The sequence below is a fragment of the Kogia breviceps genome, chromosome 2 (assembly GCF_026419965.1).
Source record: "Kogia breviceps isolate mKogBre1 chromosome 2, mKogBre1 haplotype 1, whole genome shotgun sequence".
Lineage (NCBI taxonomy): Eukaryota > Metazoa > Chordata > Mammalia > Artiodactyla > Physeteridae > Kogia > Kogia breviceps.
This window is the reverse complement of record NC_081311.1, coordinates 144774124-144783240: the sequence shown is the minus strand read 5'-3', so window position 1 is coordinate 144783240 and position 9117 is coordinate 144774124. Positions and strand designations below refer to the sequence as shown.

Here is a 9117-nt window from a genome sequence, read left to right as displayed (position 1 = left end):
ACCATGCTGTGTATTAGATCCCCCCCCAAATTGGTTTTTTTTTTTGCGGTACGCGGGACTCTCACTGTTGTGGCCTCTCCCATTGCAGAGCACAGGCTCCGGACGCGCAGGCTCAGCGGCCATGGCTCACGGGCCCAGCCGCTCCGCAGCATGTGGGATCTTCCCGGACTGGGGCACGAACCCGTGTCCCCTGCATCGGCAGGCGGACTGTCAACCACTGCACCACCAGGGAAGTCCTAGATCCCCCAAATTGTTAATCTTATAACTGGAAGTTTGTAACCCTTGACCAATATCTCCCCATTTCTCCCGCCACCCCCCAATCCCTGGTAACAACCACTCTCTATTCCTCTGAGTTCATCTTTTTAAGACTCCACATACAAGTGATATCATACAGTATTTGTCTTTCTCTAGCTTATTTCACTTAGCACAATGCCCTCAGAGTCCATTCATGTTGTTGTAAAGGGCAGGATTTCTTCCTTTTTATGCTTGGATAATATTCCATTGTGTATATATCACATCTTCTTTATCCATTCATCTGTTGACAGACATTTAAGTCCATAGTTTAGATTCACAGTTCTCCATATTATTTAGAGTAAAAGCCCAAGACATTGCAATGGCTTTTAAAGTCCTACACTATCCACCCTCACCCCCTGCTTGATGTTTCTGTTCTTATTATCCCATCTCTCTTTGCCCTCACTGGCCTCCTTGGCCTTCCTCTAACGTGCCAGCCATACTCCTGCCTCAGAGCCTTTTCTCTTAATTGTCCCTCTGCCTTAAACATTTTTGCTTAGCTGGATCCCCCATCCCCAGGTCTTTACTCAAATATCAACTTGCCTTACCTAACCTGACAACACCTTCCTTAAAATATCCCTCCATTCCCTTTCCTGCTTTTTTCCTCTGTTAAAATTGTCTAAAACTTCTCTATTATCACTAATATTCAATAACAGTATTATCACCATCTAACGTGTGTATATTTTGCATCTTTGTTTATTGCACCCTTTCCCCCTGTACAAAGTAATCCATGTTGCCAGAAATTTCTGAAAGTTTTGTTCCCTGCTGTACTCCCAGTACACAGCAGTTGGTAGGTTATCAATAAATATTTGAGTTCTCCAGAAATAATCCTTGAGCCCCAGAACATTAGTAAATAGACTAGATTTTTCTGGGACTTTTGCAGGGGAGATGGACAAGGTGGTTTATGTCCAAGGGGAGATTCTCCTTTCAATTATTCCTTTCCTAAGAATAGAGACCACATTGTTTTGACTTAAGAGAGCTGCTCTCCCAGTGCCTTGGACATTACTATAAACAGTTCCTTTTTAGGTCAGTACAACATTTAATCAAGCAGATTAAGTTATAATGTTTATGAGAATCTGAGAGTGAGATGTGCCATAGTGCAAAGGTCAAGTAGATTTTGGAGGAAAATCGATTTATGAAAATTCTTTTTATTATTACCTGAATGCAATGATCTAGATAAGCTAAATAAGTAACTATTTTTTTTCCTATTTTTCCTAACCCCCAACCACCAACTGCCTCCCCCCTCATCTCCATCCCCATCCCCCAATCGATGAAGTAAAGCCAAACTTACTGTCCAAATGGTGGATTACCCAAGTCGTTTGCTTTTCCTCATGCCCTTTCTGTTTATAGACTTCTGGCCAATTCTATTGTTCCCCACCTGGAATGACAATATGAAAAGAATTAAGGCAATTAATGTTATCACTTATGGTAAAAAGTTGGATGAGGAAGAAAACAATTATTGGCTAAAAGGAAATTTGAAGGGTCCATATGGATTGTCCCTCTATGTATTTTGTTAGCATATACAATTGATAGCAATACTAATGCATTAAAAATGATATTCTTTACTTCCCAGTTTGCATTTTTAGCTCACATGTATTTCATTAACACACGTGAGCAAGAGCAATACACACATAGCAACAAATGAGCTTTCTTAACAAGCCATTGTGCAAGTTAACGAGTGGCTATTTTTAAGGTTGATCTACTAGTATATGTAAATGTAAACACCTCTGTATGCAGTGGCGACATCTTTAAGTAATTGAAAGCTCAGCATGAAAATTGTGTCCAGCCTTAAGATCATTCTCAGTTAAAAGGTTAATCCTTGGGCTCCCCTGGTGGTGCAGTGGTTGAGAGTCCACCTGCCGATGCAGGGGTCACAGGTTGGTGCCCCGGTCTGGGAGGATCCCACATGCGGCAGAACGGCTGGGCCCGGGTGCCATGGCCGCTGAGCCTGTGTGTCCGGAGCCTGTGCTCCGCAATGGGAGAGGCCGCAACAGTGAGAGGCCCGCGTACCGCAAAAAAAAAAAAAAAAAAAAAGGTTAATCCTTTTAATAGTTAAATAGGCTGCTCTCTCAGATATATCTCAGAGAAGAGAATTTATTATATAAGGTATAGTCTCATTGGGTATGCAAGGTAAATCACCTCATTAAGACTGGAATGTGAAGGAGATACACTACTGTTCAAATAGGGCAAAAGGGGGCCAACAAGGTAAAACAAAAGGCAGTTATGGAAAGTCAACCATTGTTTTTATTTTGTGTTTCATATTTTGTGCTGAATAAGCAGATTAAAAGGGTGAGCTGTTTAGCTTCGAGAAGAGCCTAAAGAAAAGAGGCCTGCCCCGGCCATGTCATTCACATTCGCATCTTCTGCTACATGTTGGCACTGCTGCTCACTGCCGCACTCATCTTCTTCGCCATTTGGCATATTATAGCATTTGATGAGCTGAAGGCTGATTACAAGAATCCTATAGACCAGTGTAATACTCTGAATCCTCTTGTCCTTCCAGAGTACCTCACCCATGCTTTCTTCTGTGTCATGTTTTTTTGTGTAGTAGAGTGGCTTCCACTGGGTCTCAATATGCCCCTCTTGGCATATCATATTTGGAGGTATATGAGTAGACCAGTGATGAGTGGACCAGGACTCCATGACCCTACAACCATCATGAATGCAGATATTCTAGCATATTGTCAGAAAGAAGGATGGTACAAATTAGCTTGTTATCTTCTAGCATTTTTTTACTACCTATATGGCATGATCTATGTTTTGGTGAGCTCTTAGAACCACACTCAGAAGAACTGGTCCAGTTAAGTGCATGCAAAAAGCCACCAAACGAAGGGATTCTATCCAGCAAGATCCTGTTTCCAAGAGTAGCCTATGGAATCTGATCAGTTACTTTAAAAAATGACTCATTTTAAAAATGTTTCCACATTTTTTGCTTGTGGAAAGACTGTTTTCATATGTTATACTCAGATAAAGAATTTAAATGGAATTTAAATTAATATAAAATGATACCTCTGGTGTTGACAGGTTTGAACTTACACTCCTTAAAGAACAGCCATAATCCCTTGAATGACTGCATTAATTATTGACTGTCCTTAGTCCATTGGAAGCTTTTGTTTATAGAAGTTGTAGGGCTCATTTTGGTTTTATTGAAATGCCATTTAATTATAAATTAGCTGTGGATATCAGGTGCTTCTGATGATTTGAAAATATATATCTGACCTGTGGAAACTTTTGAGTTTCCTCATCTATCATGTAGGTGATTATATATGGATGCATTAAAAAAATGAGTGGGATTTTTTTCCCTTTGACTTGAAATACTATCCCTGTATATTGCATGAATGAGAGATTTCCCATATTTCCACCAGAGTAATATACTTGCTTTAATTCTTAAGCATAAGTGAACATGATACAAAAATATATGCTGACTCACTTGTAAAGAATGCATTTAAAGCTATTTTAAATGTGTTTTAATTTGTGAGACATTACTTATTAAGAAATTGGTTATTATACTTAGTGTTCTAATCTGGTGGTAAAGATATTGTTAAGAGTCTGCAAGTACTTTAGATTTTCAAAACTGAATGAGAGAGAACATTGTATAACTATCCTGCTGTTCCTTTAGTGCAATACAATAAAACTCTGAAATTAAGACTTAAAAAAAAAAAGAAAAGAAAAGAGGCCTGGATAAATCCTTCTGGTGAAAAGCAACAGATTAGAGTATAGCCTGTTGGTCATGCATTAGTTGAATAATCTCAAAGAGTGGAAATTTTGATTTCCACGAGTGTGTCTTCAAAGGGCTATAAACAAAGTGATCCTTCCTGAACCTAAAACTCTGATAGACCTTGGACACTTGTTTCCCCAAAGCATGGGTACCCCTGATGGCTGACTTGATTAACTGTCCTCTCATTTGACTAAGCTCCCTTGTTATGTTGGAATTTCAAAATCATTACACTATGAAAAATTCCTCTTCCATGTAAGATATTGGGCAATGGTCTCCTACCAATTAGTATCTACATTTATTGTCATGCACATCTATTTCATCTACTGTTATTGTCATTTATGTATCATTTAAAAAATTAAATTGCTCTTGAGCCTCCAAAATTGAATATTCCTAAAATGGAAGAGCTAGATGGGGCTTGGAGGTTATTTGGTTCAGGCTTCTGCCTTTAGATGGTTAAAGAAGTAATGCATAGGATTCTCAGATGTCTTCTATGTTCTCAGAAAGTACCATGTCAACACTTGGATGACAGCTTTTCCAGGGGAGTCTGTAGTATGTTTCTGTAACAGGAATTAGCTCTTATGCAACTGGTAATTAGGAGAATGAGGCGAGTATAACTCAGAAGTCATGTTGGTCATACATGATTTTCCTCAGATCATTAATGTTTTGCATCAGCAAACAACAGCAGCTGGATGCAGCAAGCTAGAAGAACAGAGAATATAGAACCTACAGCCAAACTAAGTTAAAGAGAAGACCAACCTGTGAACAGTGTGGCCATGTGCTTTGTCTTAGAAGTGCTGAGTGTGTGGTTCTCTCTGATCTTTGGGTATTTGGTTCTTGTCTTCTCAAATCAGTAGCCTCTATCTTTCATTTCATCCCTTCCATCAAGCTGTCTTTTCTCCCTGTCTCTCTCTCTTTTTATTGTGGTGAAATAGACACCATTTTTTTTTTAAAAGGTGAAAATTCCTGTGTTTGCAGTATTTTAAATTAGGAAGTTAATGACTTTAAAAAAAAAACTGAAAATATTTTTATTAGGTTTATTATTCTCTGTGTTGGTGTTTTCATTATAAAGTCGCTTAAGTTTTGAGTGGTTTGCTACTTTTTTTCCCCTATAAATCCTGTGATTTTGCAAAATGCAAGTATCACTTGAAACACATATATATCTTATAGTAGAAGAACTTGTATTTCATTTTCTTAATGCATGTTGCATGGCTGTTATAACTGATCATGTTCAGGGTTTGTCCTAAGAAGCTAAACTAAGGTTGGAGCAGGATTATCTATAAAGAATGAAACAGGGGCTTCCCTGGTGGCGCAGTGGTTGGGAGTCCGCCTGCCGATGCAGGAGACGCGGGTTCGTGCCCCGGTCCGGGAGGATCCCACGTGCCGCGGAGCGGCTGGGCCCGTGAGCCATGGCCGCTGAGCCTGCGTGTCCGGAGCCTGTGCTCCGCAGCGGGGGAGGCCACGGCGGTGAGAGGCCCGCATACCACAAAAAAAAAAAAAAAAAAAAAAAAAAGAATGAAACAGGAGGAAGTTCCAAGATCAGCCAGGAGACTTGCTGAAGTTTTTGTGGGTTTATTAGTGTCAAAGTTCAGAAGTCTCACAACCTATCAGTCTTGGTGCAATGTTCTTATTCCTCAGCCTCTTCTACTTCCAGTGAATGAGATATAAAATGCTGCCTAAGCTTATAGTGGTGACTTCTCTGAACTTTCCCACAACCAGTAAAAATAATTTTTGTGTCAAGAATATAGTTTGTTCAGTATACAATGAAGCCTCTTTCTAAACCTTTTTCAGTTACATAAGAATTCTGTATTTTCAGGTGGGATTTTTATTTTCTGCTCTCCCCCCCCCCCCCACCCCCAGCACTCAGGACTCGCTCCGTCCTGTGATGCTTTTGCTTATTACTGATTGGGCAGATTACATGGACGTGATCTCATGGGTGCTGTTTCAATTCAATGAGCATATATTCTTACTACATGTAGGGAACCCTGCTAATGAGTTCCTGTTAACTCTCCCAGGTCAGAAACTGTTGTCTTATCAGAGACCTTCTAGAGGAAATGCCTTAAGCCAAGACAGCAACTGGACGGAATAGGGACTCAAGTATTCCTTAAGTGTCTCTTAAATCTCTTCAGGGACTAACCCTGATATTTTCCTGGATGACCTATTCGCCATGGTGTCTGCAGACAAGCTAGGATTCAAGAGAAGAAAGGTGTGGAGCTGATGGGCATCCATACCATAGAAGCTACCTTTGTTTGATAACTGGTTTCATCCAAGATGTTAGTTTAATGACATGTGTGTGGTGGGTGTGTATGTGTTCAATTATTCCACAAAAGACTGTGAAAACTTCAGTGTCTCAACAACTAAAGTTCTCTGCGCACAAAGCCACAGGGCTGGCCTGGAATAGGGAAATTCCCATGAAATTGAATTGATCCTCAAATTAATGCTTAAATGCTGGACACTTAGAACTTAAGCGCATATTAATACTAATGGGAATTCTTTAGCTAATGCTGTGAGACCAGTTGCAAACTGCACTAGGCAAGCTACCAAAAAAAAGCCATTACGGTCTTCTTTTCATCGATGAATGATTTGTTTTATTTAAAACATTTTTGAGGCTTAAAGTTTTTATACCATGCTCTATGAATAGAAGTGTAATGAGGTTGAAAACCAAAATAGTGCTCACCACTATTAGAAAAAGAAAAAGGAAAAAGAAGCTTTAGCTGAATGCTACCCTTTTGAATCCCTTTTTCTAAAAATACAATTTAATTTTTTATTTCTTGTCTCATTAACCCCAAGATTTAGAAAATAGAATGCTACCTGAGTAAAATAAGAGTGACAATGCAAAATATTTTTAAAGGGCTTAGTTTTTCTATTGATCTCTTAAACATTTTAAAATTAAAATGTTCTTACATTATAAAGCTATTTTGCAATATGTATGTGATTTATTCCTAAGTTTGAATCTACCTGAATTAAACATATACTGAGCTTTTATTTATTCTTTGAAAATATAGTAGATAAAAGGCCTAAGTGTTTCTGATATTATGTTTTGTCATCTCCAGCGAAGAAGATTGAAATCTTGAGAAACAATTTTCTGAAGAAATGAAATCGTATGCCCTCCTGAACCCTTGGGGGAAAATAGCCTCTCTGTTTGCTCAGAATATGAAACAGTAAAACAGTGCAAGTAAAAGGGACAGCCATGCCATCCATGCATGTTACATTACTATCTGTATTGTTTGAAATGATGTTTTAAAAAGATTTTCTGGGGTTTTATTTATTTGTTTAAGAAATAACTGGTATAAATAATATACACTCTTGCTGATGTAAGAATTTCCAAATCAGATGTATTTATTTTCTGGGAAATGTGAGAGATTGCTTTGTAACTCTTGTGATCTATAACACAGAGAATATATATAAAAAAGAAGATTTTGGAAGTATGAAGACAATCCTCGAGGATCTTTGTCTCCTGGACCATTAGGGGAGTCCTCAGTAGACTCAGTGGCCTCATAGGATAGGCAAAAGAATAACTTATAGAGGAAGGAAACTTTTTAAAAGGCAAAAAATGAAAAAAATATTTTAACTGCTATATTTTTCAAAGAGAAAATTATCACATTTAGAGTGAAGAATTGTCCCTTCTCATCCCCCAAGGTAATAAATGTCCCCCTTGGGCTTGATGATAGTCCAGATAATTCAGTATTGTTGAGGTTGGAATGGAAGATTCTGTAAAATCCAAAGTAATCTTTTTTTTAAAACAAGTTTGCATAATACATCCAAACACTTTTGGTGGCACATCTCTTGTTGTCAGATCTTGTGCTTAGGGGGAGGAGATTTTTCCTTCTCATTTATGAATCTGATTAAATAAACCATAAAAATAAGATTTTAAAATTTTACTTTGCAGTTAAACTATATTATGAAATTATAACAGTATATAACTGAGCAAAATCACTTGTCAGAAGCAGTTTGTCAATAATGAATGAAAAAATCTATCTCCATATTTATATTCAAGTGTTATTTCTGATGCCAAGTAGTTTTCTAAGCTGGATTACTCAACTTAATCAATAATCTTGGCTCCAAATATTTTGGCTCATTCCAAAAGTCTAGACCTGCCTCCAATGATAAATATTTGGTACCATTAAGAATATTTAGAGGGGCTTCCCTGGTGACACAGTGGTTAAGAATCCAGCTGCCAAAGTAGGAGACACAGGTTCGAGCCCTGGTCCGGGAAGATCCCACATGCCATGGAGCAACTAAGCCGTGCACCATAACTACTGAAGCCTGCACGCCCTAGAGCCCGTGCTCTGCAACAAGAGAAGCCACTGCAATGAGAAGCCTGCACACCACAACAAAGAGTAACCCCTGCTTGCCGCAACTAGAGAAAGCCCGTGTGCAGCAACGAAGACCCAACACAGCCAAAAATAAATAAGTAAGTAAAAAAAAAAAAAGAATATTTATAACATAAGGGGGATGGCCATCCCCCAAATGGAGTTCCAATGCTGCTTTGAGACATGGCAGCCTCAGAGACCAAGTGTGTGGTCCTAGGTTGATGGCTTTAAATGAAAAAGCACACATTTGGGCTTTAGACTCTGGTATATTTATTTAAAAATCAGTTGCTTTACTGTGGAGTCATAACTTGTGTACCATTTGACTTAGAAATGCATCTCTTTCAGATTCTTTGTGTACTCAGGAAACTGTTGGGAGGTGCCATGTTTTAAAGCACATAGGATCCCCTAGCCCTAAAATTTCTGGCGTCAGAGAAGAGGGATGGGAAGAGGGATGGTCTCGATAAGTGTGGGTGAAGCTGAATCACTTGACAACATGAACTAAGTTATCTGTTGCCAATCTCTACCTTTAAGGAAGTGTCCCTTGGTCAAACTTTTCCCACTATGTATATGTCAATGATATTTTACCTAGTGATACAGCAGCCCTTGCTTGCTGGTTGTTTATAAAGAGTTTCTGAGTATTTTTATGGAAGTTAATTCTTTATGCTTGTGTTATTCAGGATCTTTTTGATTGCAAGTGGCAGAATTCCAGCTGGTTTAAGAAAGAGATGAATGTTTTGGAAGGCTACAGGTTTATCTTATATGACCTAAATTCAGGTCGGGGGGATATGTGGCTAGACC

At 38.7% G+C, this 9117-nt stretch overlaps 1 pseudogene; it reads left to right on the top strand.

The window, feature by feature from the left end:
• Positions 1-2632: 2632 nt before the first annotated feature.
• LOC131751483 (protein cornichon homolog 1 pseudogene) lies at positions 2633-3193 on the top strand (annotated as a pseudogene).
• The last annotated feature ends 5924 nt before the right edge of the window (positions 3194-9117 follow it).